This window comes from Dermacentor andersoni, chromosome 1 (assembly GCF_023375885.2).
Source record: "Dermacentor andersoni chromosome 1, qqDerAnde1_hic_scaffold, whole genome shotgun sequence".
Taxonomy (NCBI): domain Eukaryota; kingdom Metazoa; phylum Arthropoda; class Arachnida; order Ixodida; family Ixodidae; genus Dermacentor; species Dermacentor andersoni.
The window spans coordinates 167,172,311-167,197,217 of NC_092814.1; positions in this window are offsets into that span (position 1 = coordinate 167,172,311).

The window sequence follows — 24,907 nt, forward strand, 5'->3', positions numbered from 1 at the left end:
AAGTAGACCTGGAAAAGCCCTAATGGTGACACCAGAAATAAAATAGATTTCGTACTTTCTCCCGACCCCAGCATAGTGCAGGATGTAGAAGTGTTAGGTAAATCAAAATGTAGTGATCATAGGTTGGTGAGGAGTGAGGGCTAGGGTTCACCTCAATTTGAATAGAGAAAGAGCAAAATTGGTCAAGAAGAAACAGGTCAACGTAGAGGCAGTAGGGTAAAAGCAGACAAATTCAGGCTAGAGAGAGAGAGAGCAAATGATAAAGGAAAGGTAGGGAGGTTAACCAGGACTGGGCCCGGTTGGCTACCCTACACTGGGGAAAGAAAAAAGGGGACGGAAAGATTAAAAGAAGAAGAGAAAGTCTACTGGGTATATCGTTCGGTCACTCAGTTCGGATCACAAACGCTGACTCAAACCAGTAGCCTTCAAATATCGCAGCAGAGCTTTTGTGGCCTTTTGTAGCTGCGATATGCGAGGCCATGGTCCCAAGATCTTCTTCAAGGTGAACGGTGTTCTATCTAGCTGATTGAGAGCTGTGCAGAGGTCATGTCTTTCGTTTTGAAAAGATGGGCAGTAGCACAGTAGATGTTCTATAGTTTCCTCGGCACCGCAGGCATTACAGTTGGCGCTATCAGTCATTCCAATCAAAACCGTATATGCATTGGTGAATGCGACGCCCAAGCGTAAGCGGCACAGCATTGTTTCTTCATTTCGCAGAAGCCCTGGTAACAGCCGTAGTACTTGCAAACAAATATGCAGCCTTAGAACAGAGAATGAATGAAACCGTAACTAGGCCGGCTTCAGAGGCAGCGATTGAAGTGGGAAATAAGGAACCAAGGCAACCAGTAGGCAAGCTCGCCCAAGTAACAAAGGACCTAATAAAAAAACGAGAAAGAATGAAAGTGTCCAATTCAAGAAATAAGATAGAATTCGCGGAACTGTCAAAACTGATCAGAAAGGAGAAAATACGGGATATTAGAAATTACAACGTGTGAAAGACTGAGGAAGCAGTAAAAAATGGACGCAGCATGAAATCAGTGAGAAAGAAACTTGGCGTAGGACAAACCAAGACGTGTGCACTGAAAGATAAGCCGGGTAATATCATCAGCAATCTCGAAGCTATAGTAAAGGCAGCGGAAGAAATCTATACTGACCTGTACAGTACAACACGTTGTGAGGCTAGTTGGTTCATAGCTTTCAAAAGATGAAGCGCTAACACAAAGACCACACTAATGAAGAATAAACATCTTCAGTGCTCCCTCTTTTTCTTCGCCCTCTCCCCATGGCTATATATTCAGCCGCTTTTGACCTCAATAAACAGTTGCAAGTGGCGCCTTGTCCTGTAATTGATCTTTCTTCATTAGTGTGCTGTCTCTGTCGGCGCTTGATCTTTTGAAAGCTGTACAGTACCCAGAGAAGTCACGATACCTCCATTCGAAGTAGTAATGAACAGGTAACAGAGGCTCCTTTTATAACTAGCGATGAGGTTAGAAGGGCCTTGCAAGACATGAAATGGGCAAAATAGGCAGGAGAAGACGGAATAACAATCGATTTAATCAAAGATGGAGGAGACATAATGCTTGAAAAACTAGCGGCTCTCTATACGAAATGTCTATGGACTTCAAGGGTCCCAGAAAACTGGAAGAATGCAAACATTATACTAATCCACAAAAAGGGAGACGTTAAAGAACTGAAAAATTATAGGCCCATTAGCTTTCTCCCAGTATTATATAAAATATTCACCAAGATAATTTCCAATAGATTAATGGTAACACTGGACTTTGATCAACCAAGGGAACAGGCTGGCTTCAGGAAGGGATACCCTACAATGGATCACATCCATGTCATTAATCAGGTAATCGAGAAATCCGCAGAGTACAGTCAGCCTCTCTATATGGCTTTCATAGATTACGAAAAGACATTTGATTCAGTAGAAACACCAACAGTCATAGAGGCATTATGTAATCAATGAGCACAGGCCCCTTACGTAAATATCTTGGAAAATATCTACAGAGATTCCACAGCTACCTTAATTCTCCACAAGAAAAGTAGGAAGCTACCTATAAAGAAAGGGGTCAGATAAGGAGACACCATCTCTCTAATGCTATTCACTGCATGCTTGGCATAAGTATTTAAGCTGTTAAACTGGGAAGGCTTAGCAGTAAGGATCAACGGCGAATATCAGCAACCTTCGGTTTGCAAAAGACATTGTCCTATTGAGCAACACTGGAGGCGAGTTACGACAAATGATTGAGGACCTTAAAAGAGAGAGTGTAAGAGTGGGGTTGAAGATTAATGTGCAGAAGACAAAGATAATCATGAGTAGCCGGGCAAGTGAACAAGAGTTCGGGATCGTCAGTCAGCCTCTAGAGTCTGTGAAGGAGTACGTCTACTTAGGTCAATTACTCACAGGGAACCCTGATCATGAGAAGAAAATTTACAGAAGAATAAAAATGGGTTGGAGTGCATACGGCAATCAGTGCATTTTACCGGTGCTGACATATGGGGCAGAAACTTGGGGACTGAAAAAGAAGCTTGAGAACAAGTTAAAGACCGCGCAAAGAGCGATAGAACGAAGAGTGCTAAGCATAACGTTAACAGACAGAAAGAGAGCGGTTTGGATGAGAGAGCAAACGGGCATAGCCATTATTCTAATTGACATTAAGAGAAAAAAATGGAGCCCGGCAGGTCATGTAATGCGCAGGTTAGATAAGCGGTGGACCATTAGGGTTACAGAACGGGTGCAAGCGCAGTCGAGGACGACAGAAGACTAGGTGGGGCGACTAAATTAGGAAATTTGCGGGTGCTAGTTGGAATCGGTTGACGCAGGACAAGGGTAATTAGAGATCGCAGGGAGAGTCATTCGTCCTGCAGTGGACATAAAATAGGATGATGATTGATAATGATGATGGGATGATGATGATGATGACGATGATGATGACGATGATGATGACGATGATGATGACGATGACAACGATCGTTTGTTTGTATTATGATCTAGACGAAGAGAGGAATGCGTCGTTTCTTAGCACATCAGAGTAGGTGCTTTCTGGGCCCAACTCAGCCTCTATAGGTCCTGTTCGTAGTTTTTAAATAAATGCGCACTTTTTATTGTCAAATTAGAAACGATGGCATTGTGCGGCGGAGCAATTCATGTCTGTTTTTTAACGTTAGAAAAGAGAGAGAGATAATTAATGTGTTTTACGTGTCAAAACCACTTTCTGATTACGAGGCACGCCGCTGTGGAGGACTCCGGAAATTTCAACCACCTGGGGATCTTCAACGTGCACCTAAATCTAAGTCCACGGGTGTTTTCGCATTTCGCCCCCATGGAAATGCAGCCGCCGTGGCCGGGATTCGATCCCGCGACCTCGTGCTCAGTAGCCCAACACCATAGCCACTGAGCAACTACGGTGGGTGAGAGAGAGAAAAGGATGCATAGAAAGCAGGGAGGTTAACCAGAGCCAGTTCCTGTTGGCTACCCTGCACGGGGGGAAGGGTGAATGGGGATAAAAAAAGAAGGAGAGCGGAAGGGCGAGATAGAAATAGAGACGAACACGAACAAACCGCGTAGACTACAGAGTAGTAGGGGGCGGCATTCTTAAAGTCTATCGTGAAGTCCCGCAGACTGCAGGAACCTTAATAACGCGAGTAAGGCCTTCAGCGAGGATATTCTGTGGTAGTACTGACCTAAAGCTTTGAGTTCTGATAGTGGACGATTGTCTAACTGGTCCAGTACTCTGCACAGCACTTGTCACTGGGCGCTATATCGCGGGAAGACACAGATATGTGCGAGCGTCTCATTGATGTTGCATGTGGCGCACGTGGGGCTGTTGGCCATTCCAATAAGGAAAGCATATGAGTTCGTAAATGTAACGCCTAAGCACAGACGGTACAACATGGTCTGTTCACGTCGTGGTAACCCAGGCGGTAGGTGCATCCGTATGTCCGGAGACAACGAACGCAAACGACACATGGTGAAAGCGTTCAAGGCCTACAGAGACAAAGTACATTCAAGGGACATCAATCGCAGCAAAGCTGCAGCGTCTGTTCGCGAAAGCGGAATCAAGACACGTTGACTCACCACTTTAATGTACAAATCGGGCGGCTTCGTCGGCGGGGTCATTCCCGCTGATGCTGCAATGCCCTGGAAGCCATTGAAAGATTGTGTTGTGTTCCTTGTCATGGCTGCGATGATACATGTGTTCAATTTCTGAGGCCAGTTCATTGGGTCCGTGGCGCATTAGGCTTCGTATGCACTGAAGGGCTGCCTTGGAGTCACTAAAGGCTGTCCATTGTTGTAGTGGTTCCTGATTAATGAAATCAAGTGCAGCAGGGAGTGCCGCAAGTTCAGCACCCGTCGATGTGGTCACACATGAAGTTTATAATTTGATTTCTTCAGATTTTGCCGGGATGATGACTGTAGCAGCTGAGCTGTTCAGTTTTACTGAACCATCTGTGTAGACACGTTGCCGGAATCTGTGTACGTTGTGAATGTGTTCCAAAGTTGCTTGTTTCAAAGCTTGCAATGACGCTCCAGCTTTCTTTCTGATTCCTTGAATTGTCAATTGCACTTGCAGCCGGACATCTGTCGGGTCCTGGTGACGAAGATCGTCTGCACCAAGCAAGTGCGGCCTCCAGTTCTTCGATGGAGAAAGAGCGCCCATACGAGGATCTGGGATCAAGGGGGGACAATAGGAATAGGTGCGCAAGGTTAATAGGTGAACGCCAGACCCGCGATCCTTGCGCAGTAGCCTTCGACTACGTTGGCTTCTCGGCGTCCTTGATGCGGGGCTAGAGATTTAAATGGCTGGCGCTGTTGAGGAACTGTTCGAAGTCCGCGGATTCTTCTTCAGACAACTGACAAAGGTTTACGCGGATCGAGAGACTCACAAAAGGATTTCGAGTGTTGATTTTGCAGCACAGCAAGACGAAGTTGAATTTTCTTTTGAATGCGTCTGGCCTCTCTGAGGTCGCAAACCGATTTAGTCCGTCTGTACCGTCGCTCCGCTCGCCGGCGGATTGCACGGAGGCTCTGTATTTCCGCATCAAAATTTGTGTATTTCTCTAATGGCCGAAATGAACGCATAGCATCCTGCATAGCCTTTGCTATCTGAATTTCTATTGTGGACGAAAAGCCTTCGTCGCATGCATCTTCCATAAGTGATTTAAACACGTGCCAATCTACTGTTTGTTTAAAATTGGATGGCACGGATTTGGTTAGGCCTTTAATCTTCAGGTAGGTAGGAACGTGGTCGCTTCCGTGGATTTTTATATCTGCGAACCAAAGGACGTGGCGAGCGAGACATCGCGAGACAAAAGCCAAGTCTAAACAACTACTGTACATCCTGCCGCGCAGAAACGCGGGGCTGCCATCATTTAGACAGCAAAGCTCACGGTCACAGGCCAAGGAAACGAGGTTTCTTCCTTTGGAATTTACCTTGACGCTTCCCCAAAATGAATGACGTGCGTTAAAGTCCCCAGCAACAATCCATGGACCAGAAGTCGCATCTATAATGCCACTCAGCCTCGGTCTGTCGAAACGACTTGATGGAGGAAGGTAAGCGCCCACTAGAGTGAATGAAAGTTTGCGCTTTTTCACGGTCAAACAGACATACTGATTGCTGTCATGTGGCAGCACTGGATAAACAATGTAAGCCAGTTCACACCGTATGTATATGATCACCTTGCTGATTTCATTACAAGTCGATAGCCCATAAGGTTCATAGCTTGACGGGTTTCTGGACGGGTTTCTGTAGGTTCGGTTCACATACGACAATAATGGGGAATTGATTGGTCAAGACGTAATGGCGAAAATCAACAATACGGGATTTCAGTCCACGGGCATTCCATTGAATAATAGACGCTTCCTTGCCTTGTCTCAAGAACGGCTGACGCGGTAGAACCATTGTGCTTGGTATTCGAGGCTCACAAGAACCGGATCTAGACCGTCCAGCACTTGCATTGCACCCCCAGCAGATGGCGTCTGCATGTCATTTATCAACACGCGAATGACTTTCATTAGAGACTTGATTATAGCGATTACTTGCGTGTCTTGTCCTCGCACGCGATCTATGCCATCATTGGTGCGTTGGTAGTTCACCGTGGATATTTGTTCTGGTGGAGGACTTAATATCGGAAGTGCAGGCCAGGCGTTTTCTGAAGACGTATTCAATGCGCCACCAGACGCCGTGTTCCAAGTGTGGGCGAGCGTCTTGGTAGCACCAGCTGTTTGAAGTAGCGTCTTTCTTACGACGGTCTCAGTATTTCTAGTAGACAAAGATCATCTGCGGCGGGCACGACGCCGTCGCACTTTGGCGGCGGCCTCTCTGTGCGTTGAGTTGGCACTCACCATTTGTTTTAGGACTTTCAGCTCTGTCTCGTGTCTCGGGCAGTCTTTTGACGATGCTTCATGAGGAGAGCAATTCGCACACTAAAAATCAGTCGCACGGCAAACATCAGCGTTGTGCTGCTCAGAAAACTTTGGGCACACGGTCGAATTTTCGCATATGTCGCTGACATGCAAACAATTACGGCACTGAAGTGGTCTTGGAATGAACGGTCGCGCAGGCTAACGAAAAAATCCAACTTTCACGTGTGACGGCAAGCTTCCTCCTTTGAAGGTTATCCTCACACAACGTGATTCTCCTAGGCGACGGATTTCAATAATAATGACATCTGCTGTGGCGGGTTTAACTAAAATAGGCAGATTTTGGCGGTGATTGACTCATCCACATCATAAATCACACCTGATGAAGTATCGCTGTCCTGTGGTATTATGGTGCGAACATTAATCTTGCCCAGCGCCTTGACTGTTCTCAAGATATTCAGCGCTGCTCTGTCCTTGACAACGACCGCGAAAATGTTCTTACGGGTGTTAATTCTCACATCTGTAATCTCATTCGGAACAAGAGCCTCCAGTGTGACAGATATGGCTTGCCTGTTTAGCCGACTCAGGTCGTCGGTTGGCGTCTCGCGCAAGAGGAGGATGGTATGAGCCGTGTCGTTGTTGTTTGCCATCGCCGTCGTCCTTGTTGAAGACGAGGAAGCAGTGACGATTCTCCTCTTTCCTTTTTGCCTCACAACTGTCAAGTAATCACCGTCATCCGATAGAACCTCGTCTGAAGCAGAGTAGTACAGCATGGTGTCATCACTGCCTGTGTCGCTCATGAGGTGGTTGCGCTTCCTCGGAGCGCTTGGCGCTGTGACGTCTGCCTCCTCCGGACGTCTAGCGGACTCCGCTTCCATCGCCGAAGGTCTCGGGAGCAGCGTCTCCCGAAAGCACGCAAAAATGCTCGTAAAATGAGAGCAGTGGAAAATGGGGTTCCACACGAGAGCCACTTATTCGTCTTCCTCTTAACGTTAGAAAACTTGTAATAAAAAACATTATGGGGTTTTACGTGCCAAAACCACTTTCTGATTATGAGGCACGCCGTAGTGAAGGACTCCGGAAATTTTGACCACCTGGGGTTCTTTGACGTGCACCTAAATCTAAGCACACGGGTGTTTTCGCATTTCGCCCCCATCGAAATGCGCCCGCCGTAGCTGGGATTCGACCCCGCGACCTTGTGCTCAGCAGCCCAACACCATAGCCACTGAGCAACCACGGCGGGTAATTTGTAATAAAACGAGGACGACGACGAAGTGTCTTGATACAACGCTGTTCTTTCTAGCTCCGGTTTATTTCTGTGAAAACCTAAGTTCATCCGCTGGTCCTCGCTCCCTGCTCGGTCGTGATGGAAGTGGACGACCCTGCACGTCTGCCGGCGACGGCGGCGTCAGCGGCGGCCGCCTCCAGGAAGCGGATCGGTCAGCAGGGCGACACCGACAGCGAGGACACCCATGTCTACACACTCAGCAGTGAGGACACTTCCGATGACGACTTGCAGCTTGTGCAGAGCCGCAGAGCGAAGAGAAGGAACACCAGGACGTCCTCATCGTCAAGCACGCAAACAGTGACACAGACGCAGAGGCCGGACGCCAATACCATCATATTTGTGCCCCTGCTTCCGACTGTCAACATGAAGCTACTTAACAGGCAATCTGTGTAGGTGTCACTAGAAGCCCTGGTGCCAAATGAAATATTGGACATTCGAGTGAACACCCGAAAAAATCTACTGGCGGTTGATGTCCACCATGCGGCTGCTTTGACCACTCTACGCAGCGTAACGGACCTCGACGGCATTCAGGTGCGCTCTTACATCCCCCTGGGATCTGACGTAGTCACCGGCGTTATCTACGACGTAGACGTCGCCATCCTTAATAACGATTTGCCGATTCTCATCAAGCCAGCCAATGATGAGGTCATCGTTGATGTTAAGCGGCTAGGCAGTTCACGCTGCGTGAAAATAGCATTCAAGGGTAAATATATACCCTCGCATGTTAAGGTGGGACACTTCAGACATGCAGTGCAGCCTTTCATTGCAAAACCTCTTCAGTGCCGCAAATGCATGAAACTGGGACACGTGAGCAGCGTCTGCGAAAATCAGGCAGCATGCCCCCGCTGCGGAGAGCCCCATGCTGCAGATAAATGTGGCGTGACTGTAATGAAGTGTTCAAACTGCGGAGGATCACATGAAGCTTCATCGAAGAAATGCCCACATATTAAGAAGGAAATGGCCATCTTGAAAGAGATGGCGAGAGATCATTCATCTGATCGCGAAGCCGCCGATAAAATCAGGAAGCGACGTACGGCACCGGCGCTCCTGAAGGAAGGCTCCTCAAGGAAGGCGCATGCCACTTCCTACAACACCACCTCCTCCTCCACCACCCAGGCCAGACAATGTGGAAAGGACCGCGAAGAGCAAGTCCACTGAGAAGACCACATCTGCCGAATCTTCGCCGGCTCTACCGAAACGACAACATTCACTAACAGAATCACAGCAAACTTTCGCTGGACAACCCCCGACGTCTACTGTCGGCGATTTGTGCGACCAAGACAGGCAGGTGGCTGATATGCTACAATCGCTAATTAATACAATGCGCATTATACTGAACAAGCTGCTAACACCAGCAGCTCGAAGCGCTCTGCAAATACTGGATGCACTAAATCCAGTGCTTGCTAGCATCGTTTAAGCATCATGGCTCGACCAATAGTCCCCTTCCGCACTGAACTTAAAAGTGCGTCGATCTTTCAGTGGAATGCCAGGGGTCTAAGGACCCGTATATCAGACTTTCGCCAATTCATTTTTACAAATCGCTTCCCCATACTGCTCATTTGCGAATCAAATACATCAACCCCACTTAGACTGTCCGGTTATGAATCTTTCGTCTCGTCCACATGCGGTGCGAGCACGAAAGTGATCATCTACATCCGCACGGACTTAACATATGTCGCTAACGCGGTAGAACCTCATGACGACAACCAATATGTCTGCCTAAATGTCTAAAAGAAGAATGTGTCATTTACACTAATTGGAGCCTACATATCCCCAGCGGGTCACTTTGACAGCGAACGACTTAAGAAAATATTACTAATGAACAATGGCCCCTGGGTTATCACAGGTGACTTCAACGCGCATCACCAGCTATGGGGAAGCACTAAAATTGACTCCAAAGGCAGGAGTCTTGCCTCCTTTGCTGCCGACCATGATTTGTGCTGTGTGAATGACGGCAGCCCTACATTTCTGCGCATGCTGCGCATGCTGTATGCATTACCAATTTTGAACATTTGTACAATTTTGAATTTTGTACAGCATGCTGCGCATGCTGTACGCATTACCAGTTTTGAACATACCACCTAGTTTGATGGCCCAACTGGAGCGAGATTATCGCGTTGCCCTTCGACTAATGCTTGGATTACCTCGTGAGGCGCAATCTATTGCATTACTCACTGAAGCGCATCAGTTACCCCTGAGGCTGCAAGCAGATCAGAGAGCTCTGTATCATATTGAGCGTCTGCACCGCGCATCGAATGGTCAATCGCTCCTTGATTGTCTCATTCACCGCCCGTTATCTCGCATGGGGAAAATGGCAGCATTATTTATGGATATCACTACCATTTCTGAACATGCTGTTTCAGATACGTCTCCGCCTCCAAAAGGTATCACGAAGCACGTATTCCACATTTACCTCACAATCCCTGACATGCACAAAAGTCTGATATGGCTGTTTCGGCAATATTCCAATTGGCTCAGTTTCACATGTTCGAGAAGTTTCCAGATTATCTTCAAGTTTTCACAGATGCATCTGTGCACAACGACGGCAAAGGCGCCTCTGCAGCTTTTTTCTGCCCATCAACTCAGGTACGACGTATCTTTCAAATACCTCATCCAACTTCAACAACTGCAGAACTAGCAGCGATTAATGCTGCACTGAAATACGTGCAAGAGGAGTTAACTACATCGGAGGTTGTCATCTTTACGGACTCCCGTGCTGCCCTTAGCAGGTTACAACGCAGTGAGCTTGATTGTCCACTTGTGCGTAGCATTACTGACTCTGCGAGTAAAATTACATCACGTGGGGTATCTCTCGTTGCTCAATGGATACCTTCACACGTAGGAATCACCGGAAATGAATAGGCTGATCGGCTCGTTTCAAGTTGCGCTTATAACAACTGTGACTGCCCAGAAATTTTGTGCAAGCGTGATGAAGCTCGTCTGCTGATTCGTCGCCACCTACTCAAGCAGCATCCAGATCAGCGCGTCGCAAATGGAACGTTCCCGCCCCGTGTTCGCGGTCGAGGCTTGCCTCGTCGCGCTAGAGCACAACTGCTCAAGCTGAGGGTTGGTTGCGTGAACGTGCACGAACGTTTACACAGACAAGGGCGTGTGGCAAGTTATTTGTGTACGTCTTGTGGCTGCTACGAGACACTTCAGCACCTTATATTTGAGTGTCCCGCTTTCAGTGCGCAGCGCATGTCGCTAGTGAGAGACTATCATCTCCTTGACCTGCGGTGTGCGACACTCGAGGAATGTTTATACCCGAGTGGTTGTGCAGCTAAACGTGATCAGGCCCATCGCGCCCTGCTAACCTTTCTAGAGTTAACAAATCTAGGTTCACGTTTGTAGCGTGAACATTCAACATTCTGTAGTAGCGTGACCTTCAGGCACCGGCCCTACTGTGTGTGATCTGTACTGTGTTCTAACGCTTCTTCCTTTGAAGATGGGAGGTGGTGGGTTCAAACACACTGTAGTGTATATTGTGAACCGACTACCGGTGAAACCGTGATTGCGTGCACCTGTACTTGGCGTTTCATGTGGAGCGCACAATTAGCCGCATAGCGAATTAGCCATGGATGTTATTGATAATTGTGGAGGCTGTTCGACGCGGCGTCACTTTAATTCCGGCTGCAGAGTCTAAACTGGGCAGAACAACGTGCGTAGTGTACTGTGTTCTACTTTAGTCTAGATTTTACCTGTTGCTCTTCGTTTCCTCTCTCCTCCCCTCCTTCGTATCTTCCATTTCTGTGTTGCTGTCATCTCCCTTCAGAAGAGTAGGCAGGCGTTGTGCCCCTTCCGGTGGCAGTTACCAGCCTGCTCGTCACTTTCCCTTTCCTGTAAACTGTGTATATGTTTATATGTGTTCAAAACAAATAATAATGATACATTTCTGCAAGGCACCACCTACAGTAGCTGCTTGGACTTAACTTTAGTGTCACGGCGCTTTGCCTCGAGCGTCCAATGGTTTACGGACATAGAAACACATGGAAGCGACCATATTCCAACATACATAAAGATTAGAGGAGTTGAGCAACGCTCCTCTACTGTCTTGCGTACAGTTGATTGGTCAAAGTTTAAGAAGGATATGGATGACACATGTCGGGAAGGCATTTCACACATTATCGAAGAAGCAATCGCAGAGGCATTGAAAACGTCCATCTGCTCGCTTACAAGGTCAGCAAGGCGAACAGACTTGGACATGGAACTGGGGAGGCTGCGTGCGGCTCGCCGACAGGCGGAGAGGAGGTATCGGCGCACGAAGTCCGTCTTGGATCTGAGGGCTTCACGACGCATGGATAAATTCAGCGAATTCAATAAATTCAGCGAAGAAAGTTCAGCGTCGCATGGATAAATTGGAAGATAAGCGATGGAAAAGTTTCCGTCAGTCGCTTGATCCCCGAAAATCGCTCTCGCACGTATGGAGAACGGTTAGGGGTCTTCGCTCATCTCCGCATCAAAGGAAGCCCTTCGCTGCTCTGGCCCTCTACCAACTCCGCTCGGAACTTCAAGTGGCTGAAGAGTTCTGTGCACGGGTTGCTGGGTCCGTGGCCATCATTACTGACGCAGCATTGAATGACATCCCTGAGGCACGTGTACCAGAAATGAACGTGCTATTTTCACTCGAAGAGCTCGATGCTGCGTTGGCGACCTGCAGGCATTCTTCGTCACCAGGACCTGATGGCATCACGTATGCTGCCCTATGCCACCTTGGACGTGACGCACGTGATGAGCTGCTCAACTACTACAATGAGTCTTGGCAGAACGGCGTCGTTCCTAAACAATGGAAATCGAGCCGCTTGATCCCCATTCTCAAACCTGGAAAGTCCCCGCTTGAGCTCTCATCATATCGTCCGATTGCACTTTCGAGCTACGTCAGCAAAGTGATGGAAAGAATGATTCTTGCTCGCTTGGAATGGTACCTAGAACGATTCAACATCTATCCGGACGCCATGACAGGCTTTCGTCGAGGTCGCACGTCCATCGACAACGTCATTGACATCGTAACATGGGTCCAAAATCAAAAAAGCCTCAAGCGTCTATCTGCGGCACTTTTTCTAGATATAAAAGGAGCATACGACAACGTCGCCCATGAGGCCATACTGAACTCACTTGAGGCTGTTGGAGTTGGTGGCCGGATATATAAATGGATTCGGAACTATCTGACTGAGAGGCGTTTTTTCTTACAGACCGAAGACGGCCCAACTTCAGACCAATTCATCTACCGTGGTGTGCCGCAGGGTGGGGTGTTGAGCCCTATTTTGTTCAACATCGTCCTGGCAGGACTAGCGGATTACCTACCGCAGACAGTTCATGTCTAAATATACGCCGACGACATTTGCATCTAAGCCTCTGCGGTAACGCGCCCTTAGCTAAGAGCAAGGCTTTAGCGGGCGGCAACCATGACGGCGTCTTATCTCCGAGAACAAGGCCTCAGTGTGCCTACTGAAAAGTGCGCATTACTTGGTTTTACGCACAAACAAATGTCATTGTATCCTGTTTCCATCAATGGTCAAACTGTATCCTATGTTAAGACGCATCGCTTTCTGGGCGTCATCATTGACCGCAACCTCTCGTGGAGCCCTCACTGCGTCTATCTGAAGAAGAAGTTAGTCGCCATTGCTTAGGTCTTCAAATTTCTCTGCGGGAAAAACTGGGGTACCCCAGTCCATTCTATGTTGCAGCTGTACAGGGTTTTGTTTCTCGGACTCCTACGTTACAGCCTACCAGTGTTGTCAAATGCATGCAAGACGAACTTTCGCACCCTAGAGGGCATACAAGGTCAAGCCCTACGTACGTGTTTAGGGCTGCCTCGGCGCACCTCAACAGCAGCAACAATCGCCATCGCGGTAGATGATATAATCCATACACATGTAGCTGTGAACTCTCTCAGAGCGCACATTCGCCATCTGTCAAGGATCCCCCCCCCCCCATCATTTGGCCTCCCTACCAGCCGAGAGACCTCAAGCGACCTTTTCACGAGTGATTAGCGCTCATCAAGAGTGTATCATCAAGAGCGGCGAAGCGCATTAAGGAAACCGGGACGGTGATCGTAGTCTTCGAAGGACACAAAGTTCCCAACCACGTGATGTACGGATGTGCATGGGTAGAGTGCTCGCTCTACAGGAAGCAGATCGCCATATGTCAGGCTTGCGGCAAACTAGGGCACCGAGCAGACGCATGCCCCACACCGGAGAAGCAGACTTGCAGGGATTGCGGCATTCCAGACCCCGGAGAAGATAACGCTTGTGAAGAAGTCTCTTGCGCGCTGTGCGGCGAGAAACACCCCACGGCCAGCAAGGAATGCAAGAGCAGATACCAGGTCCCGTACGTGGTACGCATACGAAGAATCGAGAACAAGCAGGCAGCCATTGCGTCCAAGAAACTTCGAGAAAAAGCGACGAGTCTCTTAAGGCAGAACGGCGCAGGTGCGGCGCAGCATCCAGACGGACAGCGCGAGCCCAGAGGACGCTCCAGATCCAGAGGGAGCTCGGGATCCCGATCGGCCAGCGGAGGTCGCAGGAGCCGCTCCCGCACACCCGGGAGCCGGGGCCGCTCCACCTCGGGCGTGCGCTTCGCACCCGCGGCCGGAGCTAACAGCTGGGCCCAGCAAGTCAAGGCGACAACGGGTTGCCAGGCCTCGGCAACGGCAGGGACGCTGCCCACTAACTCCGGGCCACTGAGGGACCAATCTCAGGTGAGCTCGCAAGCGCGGCCAGATAATAATGTACACAAAGACATCTTAGAGAGAATCAAAGCACTCGAGCACGAAAACGCTCAACTCAGACGCACAATGACAGAACTGGCTAACGAGAATAGATTGCTTAAAACGCAAATTAGCTCACCAACTGCACATACACAGGACATGCACATGGACACTTCACCCAGTCCGAATCCCTCCAGCGTAGCGGAATCAGAAACGACTAGTCAAAGCCCACCCGCAAGCATACCAGCCACCAAGAAACGCAAGGCCAAGACCACGGAATGCGACACGCCTGCCAAGAATATAGACGGTAAATTGGACAAGATCCTTAGTACCCTAGGTCAACTACAATTCGATGTCGAGTCACTAAAGAAGGGGCACGACAGACTAGTAGAGGCGGTCGATGGCCTAACGAGCAGGGTAGAAGTGATGGAGAAGGGCTTCGGTGCCAGGATCGAGGGCCTCGAGAGGACCGTCTTCACTCACTCCACGGCACCGGTCAACTCCCCTGCCTCCCCCATGGTCAGAAGGAACACTGCAACAAGCGATATCGTCACAACCAAAATGGCGGTAAAGTCCGCAACCATAGTAGAAAGCAAAAATGGAGAAGGCAAATAAGCGAGAACCAGCCGAAAGGCACCAAGCGCAAACGAACAATCAAGGCAAGCTTATAATCTGGCAATGGAATTGTCGCGGGTTCCGCAACAAGAAATCGGTCTTGCAACAGCACATCAGACACACTACAGACAAGCCGGACATCATACTCATTCAAGAGACCAACACCGACACACCCACACTTCCGGGATATGAAACAATTGCCGTTCCACCAACAAAAGCCTGCAGCGGCGTAGCGACGTTTGTCAGTAACAGGCTCGCGTGGGCCGAAATTGACAGAAGTAATCCGGACAGCAAATGCGAGCACTTGTTCATCGAAGTCTTTCCCAAAGGCAAGAAGGCTAAGAGCATACTAGCACTGAACATGTACAGCAGCCCGAACCACAGAACGCAAAGTTTCAGAAGACTGTTGAAGAAGGCCAGGGACAAAGCCGGGGACAACCCACTGATTATTGCCGGAGATTTCAACGCCCCGAACGTAGAATGGGGCTACGGCATCACCAGCGCAAAAGGCAGAAATCTTGCCACCGATGCGGAAGAGATGGGCCTCAACCTTATCACGTCCGCGCTCTACCCTACCAGGATGGGCAACTCGGTCTCGAGGGACACCACCCCAGACCTCACGTTCGTTCTCAACACCGAGGAGGACACCTGGCATATTACCGGCGACGACCTCGGCAGCGACCATTACATTGTGGAAACGTCAATAGCAATCGCCTTGAAACCACTACGAAAGTGGAGATACACGGATTGGGATACGTTTAGACAGATAAGAAAGGAACGTACCGACAAGCCCGCTACACTGGAACAGTGGACGCAAGAACTAAAGGAGGACGCCCGCAACGCGACCAAGGAAATAGAAACAGATGTCCAGACAATCGGGATGGACGCTAAGCTCGCTCACATGCTGGAAGCGAAAAGATCCATACTGCAGAGATGGCGTACCCAGAGACTCAATAGACGACTTAGGAAAAAGATTGCACTACTGAACAAGGACATTGAGCACCACTGTGTGGTACTCTCCAACCAACAATGGGACGAAGTATGTGCAAGGGCCGATGGCAGCATGACATATGGAAAAACTTGGAACCTACTCAAACACCTTCTTAACAAAGGTCAAACCAGGAGCTCCCAGACCAAGGCGGCTGACAAGATAGCGAAACGTGAACTCAAAAACTCCAACGAGCAGGAATTTATGGCAAGACTTGCCGAAAGATACATGCCACTCTCGAGCAGCCACGAAAACGAGGCCGAGGCATCCGGTTCCCCGTACACGGGAGCGGACAACCCCTACCTCGATGAACCCTTCACCCTGGAAGAAATCAGGACCGTCCTTCAAAACTTGAATGGCACATCGGCCCCAGGTCCGGACGGTATTAGTAACAAGCCCCTTCGTAACTTGGACGAAGACTCCGTCCGGTTCCTAGCGGATCAAATCAATCAGGTCTGGGCTTCCGGCAGGGTCCCACCGGAATGGAAGAACGCCACCACGGTTCTCATTCCAAAGCCCAACAAGCCCTCGGGCGTCGAGAACCTCAGACCCATATCACTGACGTCGTGCGTGGGTAAGGCGGCGGAACACGCCATTCAAAACAGAATCTCCAGATTCCTCGAAACCAAGGGACTGTTACCACACACCCTCATCGGATTTAGACCCGGTCTATCAACTCAAGACACCATGATTTTAATCAAGCACCAAATCATTGATGACCCCATTAGAAACGCCAAGGCCATTCTTGGGTTGGATCTAGAGAAAGCGTTCGATAACCTCTCTCACCAATACATTGTGGACACCATTTCCGAACTCAACCTCGGAGCTAGGTTCCACTCGTACGTCAAGTCATTCTTGGATAACAGGACGGCTACGCTCCGATTTGCCGACCTCTCCACGGAGACACTCTCGCTGGGGAGCAGGGGCACCCCCCAAGGCTCGGTCATCTCCCCTATGCTTTTCAACCTTGCCATGGCGGGACCTGCTGAGAAAATAGGGCAGATCCACGGGCTCGAGCATACCATATACGCAGATGACGTCACCATGTGGGTGTCCAAAGGAACCCCGGGCATGGTGCAGGACATCTTGCAAGAAGCAGTGAACGCCATAGAAGTATTTCTAATTCCCACAGGACTCAGATGCTCGCCTACCAAGTCGGAGCTGCTCGTACGCAGACCCACGCAGAAAGGCCGCACACCATACTCGTCAGACTTCGATTATAATCAAGAAATTATCGTACGAACCACTTCGGGACACGCCATACCGTGCGTCGACAAAATCAGAGTCCTGGGTATGATCGTAGAGACTAAAGACGTCAATGCCTCTACGGTTCAGAAGCTCATCACCAAAACCAACAACGCTATTGGGCTCATCAGAAGAATTGCCAATAGACACAGGGGCCTCAAGGAACATAATCTGATCAAACTCATACACGCGTTCGTCACCTGTCACTTCGCATACGTTGCGGCAATGCTCAATTGGACACGATCCGAAAGAGACAGACTGAATGCCCAAATAAGAAAGGTCACCAAGCAAGCCCTCGGCATTCCAACCAGCACCAGCAACGAGAAGCTGGGGCACCTGGGCATGCACAACACCCTGGAAGAAATTGCCGAAGCCCAGCAGCGCGCCCAGCTTGCTAGGCTTTCGACGACGCCTCCGGGGCGCACGATCCTAGAGAAGCTAGGCTTTGCACAAGGACACATAGAAAAAGACTTTGCGGACCTCCCACGGGACATACGCGCCAGGATCACGGTCCGCCCTATACCCAGAAACGTACACCCCGAAAACAACAGGGGCAGACGACAAGCGAGAGGACAATTCCTTCTTAACCAAGCCTTGGCGAACCGTGAACGCTCAGCTTTTGTGGACGCGGCGGCATACACGGGAAACAAAGCGTTCGCAGTGGCGGCTGTGGACGGCCGCGGATCCACAAGATATGCAGCCACGGTAATTGCAAGGAAGCCTGAACAGGCCGAACAGGTTGCGATCGCTGTTGCGCTCACCGACGGCAATCTTTCCCATATCTACAGCGACTCCATAGCCGCTATCAGAGCTTTCCAAAAGGACACGGTCTGCGCACAGGCTCTCAAAATTGTTTCAAAGAAAGAGGTTAAGAACCACTTCATATACTGGTTCCCGGCACACTTAGGACCAAAGCTCGGCGACGTCCCCAACCTTAACGAGGCGGCACACGAGGCTGCGCGCGCGCTTACAGACCGCGCGGCTTCACCCGACCACTCGGAGAATAAGGACGCGCCCACTACATACAATGAAATCACTAAACACTACTACCTACAACGCAGACAATATAGCACGCCACACCGCACGCTCACTCGAGCTCAAGCGGTTACACTCAGAATGATACAAACAGACACATACCCCACTCAAAACAGATTACACCATTACATGCCTGAGCTCTACGACAAGTCTTATTGCACCAATTGCAATACATCCCTTAACGTTTATCATTTACTCTGGCCGTGCTCGCAAGCTCACGTAAACTACGAACAGGACAAGCGCAAGTTTGAAGAAGCAATCCGGAGCGAAGAACTCGCTCCCCAACTCTGGGCCGTCCAGCAGGTCCACGACGCCGCCAGGAAACTCAACCTCCCGGTTCCGTCGTGGGAGACGCCCACTCCATGAGAGCCCAAAGCTCTCGTGGCCTGCAGGACCTGAATAAAGTTTATTTCCTTCCTTCCAGATGATATCTGACATCAGGGAAGTGCCCCACCATGCTCTGGAAAGAGGACACCACATTATATTTCAATGGGTCCCTGCTCACTGTGGCATCGTCGGCAACAACCTAGCTGACAAGGCTGCCCGGTGTGCCCACGCAGATACCAAGACGTGTCCGACACCTTTAGCGAGGTCGGACGCTGCCAGAGAACTTCGCCTACTTGCACGCAAGAAGTCACAAGATCTCTAGATTTCAAGTGTCTTCAATTGCAGATTACGTAAACTGGACCCCACCCTACGGCTACAACTGCCATCTAGCCTTTCCCGCGGCGAAACAACCTTGTTTTGTCGCTTGTGGCTGGGAGTGGCGTTCACGAACGCATACTCCTACCGTATGGGAATGGCCGAGAGCCCGATGTGCGACTCCTGTGAGTGCGAGGATACCATCGAGCACCTATTGTGTACCTGCCCTCGCTACCACGTTCAACGCCTCTCTCTGCGGGCAACTTTACGCCGACTGGACTCGAGACCGTTCACCGAGTCAAAGATACTCGGACCGTGGCCACATCCGTCACTGGCTCGAAAAGCGATTCGTGCACTAGAGCAGTACTTGAAGTGCACCGGCTTAAGAGACCGTTTATAGTGTCCTTGTGTATAGTGTCCCTCCCACACGTACTCAGTGCTTACTCTCTCCCTTTCTTCCTCTTTCTATACCCATTTCCCCCACCCCCAGTGTAGGGTAGCAAACCGGATGCTGTTCTGGCTGACCTCCCTGCCTTTCCTATCCTTGTTTTCTCTCTCTCTCTCTCTTGAAATAAAACGCGGCGGGCTACCTGTGTTGCCATTATGGGAGGCTTTAGGTTAGTTTTGACCAGCCAGAGGTTTTTGAAATGCACCAAAACTAAGGAAACTGCCATTTCTTCACCTCGCAAGCCCCCTTGATAAGCTATCTGTCAGCTGCACCTGAATCGAAACAAGATGATTGGCGGTGTATATTTAGATCACACTATTGTGAGTTCCTGATGAAACACTTGCTTACTTAATTTATTTATATTTTATTTGCCGCTTTCTCAGATTGTCTTGTGCACCGTTGCATCGCAATCATGGTCGCCGTCACCAACAGCCTAATCAGAGCGAGTGGTGTTTAGAAGCTATTTGGAAAACAGCAAGACCGCGAGGTAGCTTTAGATCTCCGTTTCTGGACCGCTCGTACCGTGTGTTTCTGCGAAGACTTTCTCAGGTTATACAAAATAAGGTATTGGAAACGAATTGATAATTTTTACTGACCAGGTTTCGTACTCTTTTGGATCAAGAAAGAGGATGTCGAGGCACGAAAGGGGACGAACAACACCGGCGAACGATGAGGCGTGCGTACATTCCCGCCCAACTATAGAGACCGCAAGTTAATACAACGCGGAACTTGACGCCATCGTCTCAACGAACGTCCGGACACATCATGCTAGATTCCGTATAGTTCCAGTCACGGGATAGTTTCCTCTCTCACAGACAGCACGTTAATGCGACCTCACAATGCATATCTCCCACCTCACTTCAGTATGCACATAAGCTGGTTCGCTGTGCGGCTATTTGTAAATTCGGAATACCCTATATATGCCCGCTAGAATTATGAACACGCCAGATAAGAGGAGTATAACCAACGCCTTCAAGAGGCGCCAACATCTTCGTGTATACATTAAATGAGTTCTTTTTTTTTTCAATGTCGCCGCCTTACACTTTGTCATCTAGAGGTCACCAGAGGTCATGGGCTGTATTTACAGAGTTATTTGTCCTCCAGAAATATTTGTCATCGGCCGGCGCTTTCGCTACCATCGGTCCGTCGGTGCCTATTCTTACTAAAAACATTTTTGAGCACAAACTACGAAGTAAACCCTGGCCGTGAGCAAAGGCGCGTTACTATTTGAGCTCAGCGTATTTATGAAATGCGGGATATGAAATGGCGTGCGTGCCGCGCATCTGTGGAGGCACGTGTCGGCAGATAAAAGCTTCGCTTCTCAGCGCGATCGTGTAAGAGAAACCGAACCGACCTTATCGCTCAGTTTGCAGCCGGCAGTCGGCCCGCCACGAGGAGCGAGGCGCGTTGCACGGATATACTATATCAGTCACCTTGGCTGTAAACTGCGCACAATGTATTGCGTTACGACAAAAATATGCCTGTCTCTAGTGATGGCTTCTGGAGCACGAATGCAGCATAGACGCTAGTCTTCATTATTTATTAAATGATAATATTTTATGTCCTAACGTTGCACCCGGCCTATGAGCGACGCCGAAGTGACTGTGGGGGCTTCCAGATTAATCTTGACCGCCAGTTCTTAAAGCACAAGCGAAATTTCCATACACGGGAATTTTGGCATAAAACGTCTACCGCATCGGGCGGAACATAGCAGCTGCGGTTAAGAAACGAGCCCGCGACCACGTGATCTGCAGTGAAAATGTTTCTTTCTTTTTTTTAAGACGTAAGGTGCACGAATATGGCACCGGCTACTCCTTCACTCTTGAATATGAAGTACATACAACATACAATTGTAACAGACAACATATAACAATATACAGCATAGTTCAATAAAGTTCCGTTAGCTCATACAAGTGAAAACAACAACACGACATTACAAAGACGCTCTGAATAATTTGAATTCAAGTGTTTTACGTTCCAAAACCGCGATTTGATTATGAGGCACGCCACAGTGGAGAACTCCGAATTAATTTGACCGCCAGGGGATCTTTAACGTGCCCCCAATGCAAGAGACCACGGGCGTTTTTGCATTTCGCTCTCATCGACATGCGGCCTCAGCAGCCGGGATTTGATCCCGCGCCCTCGGGCTTAGAAGCGCAACACCATATATCCATAAGCCACCACGGTGAGCACAAAGATACTCTTAAAGCAATAATGTGAACAACATAACAATTAAACGGTGAAGCAACGATGAGAGCCCCAATAATATCTCATATACATAGCGACACTAAAAATAAGGAATGCTCTTATAAATAACATGTTTTTTTTTCTTTTTTTATGCGTTAATATAGTGGCCGACAATGCCGATGTCCTCCAAAATTTTTAAAGCTATTAAACTGCACATTTGCATGACTTGTTGGCCATGGCCCCAATAATTTCTTTAAATTGAGTGGTCTACGGTCAAATGCCATTAGCGAAGATTGAAGTCGGCGTCTTGGTGTGTCATGACGCAGGCATTGTGGAAAAAGGTGACATGTGTCTTCGTCAACAAAGCCAAAATTCCACTGATGTATTTCAGTGGGTTCAATTGTGTGTAAAAAGTATATGTGTAGGCAGTGCCCAGCCGTAATCGATGAATATAAGTTTCTAATTTTGTTTCTATCTAACGGTAACGGAACTTTGTATTCAATAAATGGATCCATACAAGATATATCGGAACTCCCGGAACTTTGTTCAAACCACATTTTTCTACATACGTTGGATGATGTCGCTTTTAGAATGCAACGAAGTTCACTACCTGATATTTGGAGGAAAATCATATCTTTGCGATGTACTTGTCATGCTGCTGCATCGGCTATACCATGTTGCTTAGAATATTACAACGTCCCGGTATCCACTGAAATACTATTTCATGCTGCGCTTAGTTTGCCTTTGTGAGCTCCTTGATAGTCTCAATTATAATAGAATTAGTTTTCATTTTCACGCTGTAGAACCCACCGTAGTGGCGTAGTGGCTTTGGCGTAGTGCTTCTAAGCCCAGGAGAGATCAAATCCGGGTCGCGGAGGTCGCATTTCTATGGGGGAGAAATGCAAAAGCACCTGTGTACCGTGAAATGGGTGCATGTTAGAGAAACCCATGTGGTCACGCCACTACTATTATGAGACAGACCCACTACGGCGTGTCTCATAATCATAGCATGGTTTTGGCACGTAAAGCCCCAGAACTCGTGCTGCAAAGCACTATGAGTGCCACGCGGGAGTCGCTGAAAACTACCCACTTTTGAGCCTTTCTTACGGAAGTTATAAATTTCACGGTACATAGGATCGCGAATAGTTTAGCCGCTGTGAACGGTGTTGGACGAGATTATTCATGCACGAGATTCATTAGCCATCCGTGCCGACATGTAATGTAGCCTGGATACCGCATACATATTTGGTATATTGCTAGTTGTTGGGCAGCTTTATTGAACGTGCAATGAAATTTATGTCACTGAACCACCACAGCGGCTAATCTTTCTCTCTCTCTCGCTTTTACTCTCACAAGCTAGCCTCATCTCTCTTTCATGCATTCTGAGAAGTTCATTTGTTGCTTCGTCCATCTACGTTTTGTTGCGCAAACTTCACCGCAGCACCTACATAGTGTAATGTAATCGCATTTTCTAAATACCCACCAATCAATAATTTATTTTTTTCGTTCCATTTGCTTCAACGTTACCTTAAATGCAGCATCCTTCGCTCACCTAACTACGCTACTAGGTGAAATCCCTCAAACGCAATATCGGGGGCGCGAGTCAGCATTGTTACTGAAACATATATCACTTACAAACTCCGTGCTGTGCACATGAACATGCTCGTACAGCTAAATAAGAATTCATGTGCAGTCGTTCCGATAAGTAGAAAGCATGCGTTTGGGTACTCACAGCTTAGCGGCGAAATCCTGTCAAACGGCGATAGCCGAGCCGCAGCGCGACGCCCTTCTCAGCTTGTCAGTAATACCGTAGTACCGCTTCGAAATGAAAAAGGCGTGCACCAGCGACGCCGTAGAAATGACCCTCTCCTTACTGGTCCCAACGTAAGCACGATGCCTCCTTCTCCGAGATATTTGCTGCCTTCTCCGAAGAACCGCCTTTATTGCGCCGCGCGCGAGCAACGCGGCCGCTCGATGATGCGGTTCATCGCTCACCCCGACCGTCAAAACACGGTGCACGTGGGCCGACTCCGGCAATATTTGCTCGTCTTTTCTGCGATGGCAGTCGTGTCAAAGGCTGTTCGTTTTCTTACTGACACGCTACACTCTTACTGGACTTCTCACGGCGGGTGAACGCATGGGCAAACCGGATTCATTCGCTCACGTCACAGCGGCACGTGCTGACGGGTCGAGCTATCGCGCAAGGTAGCGGGGGATTTCCTGCTTGCAGAAGGAAGCGCTCGCTGATTGTCTGCTACTCAGCTGCAGACAGAGATTACGACGCGCCTCCTCGAAGACACGAGGCCATGAATGCGCATCTCACAACTGCTCGTCGAGAAACCTCTTCTAACTAAAAGAACCCCATCCACGGCGGCCGCATTTCGATGGAGCGAAATGCGAAAACACCCGTGAGCTTAGATTTAGGTGCACGTTAGAGAACGTCTGGTGGTCCAAATTCTTCCACTACGGCGTGTATCATAATCAAATCGCGGTTTCGGCACGTAAAACCCCATAATTTTCTAACTAAAAGGTCACGAAGCAGGGCTCAACGCGTCCGTCTACCTCGAAGGCGATGAAACCCCAAACCTTGAGCTGATTGAACGGTAGTAAGAAAGACGAGTGTAAGCTCCGCGATCGCGGAAGGAATTCCGTCTCTTTCTATACGAAGTTGACCTTTGTTTTGGGCTCCCCCAATACGGTTCCCCGTAGTTTGGTGGAAGAACATCAATACACAGTGTGGTTAGCGTGCCAGTCAATTAGTTTTAAACTCGCAGAGTTTCTCTCAGATCACATTAGCGATATATTGAGATACGTCAACAGTAGCAAGCGTAGAACATAAATATATGTGCGCCTGTATAAAAATTACAAAAATATTGCTGGGGACAGATAAACACGTACACTCTTGGTCAAAAATATACGGGTTAGGCTGCCTGCGACCGCCAAGCTAATTACAAGCTCAGGACAAACTGGGGGGGCTAGTTGGTTAGGCATGTCTATTTGATCACAGCACACACACACAAAAAAAAAAAGACAGGGATCGACAGTGGCGCTTTGTGGTGTCTACTCTCTCAGCCTCTGTCAATTTCTTGTGCGCTGTGAACAAATAGACATGATTACAAGCTGTATATGGGAGTAATTGTGGTGTGTCGTAAGCTCTAACACCCTAGGGAATGCAAAAAAATCTCGTACTTACCATCCAGAGGTGTGGAGTGCATAAAGCGCTGCCTTAACCGCATCACACATCCGAACGGCATACAAGGTGAAGGCGCGGAGCAGCTTGTGTCATCATCATCATCATCATCAGCCTGATTACGCCCACTGCAGGGCAAAGGCCTCTCCCATACTTCTCCAACTACCCCGGTCATGTACTAATTGTGGCCATG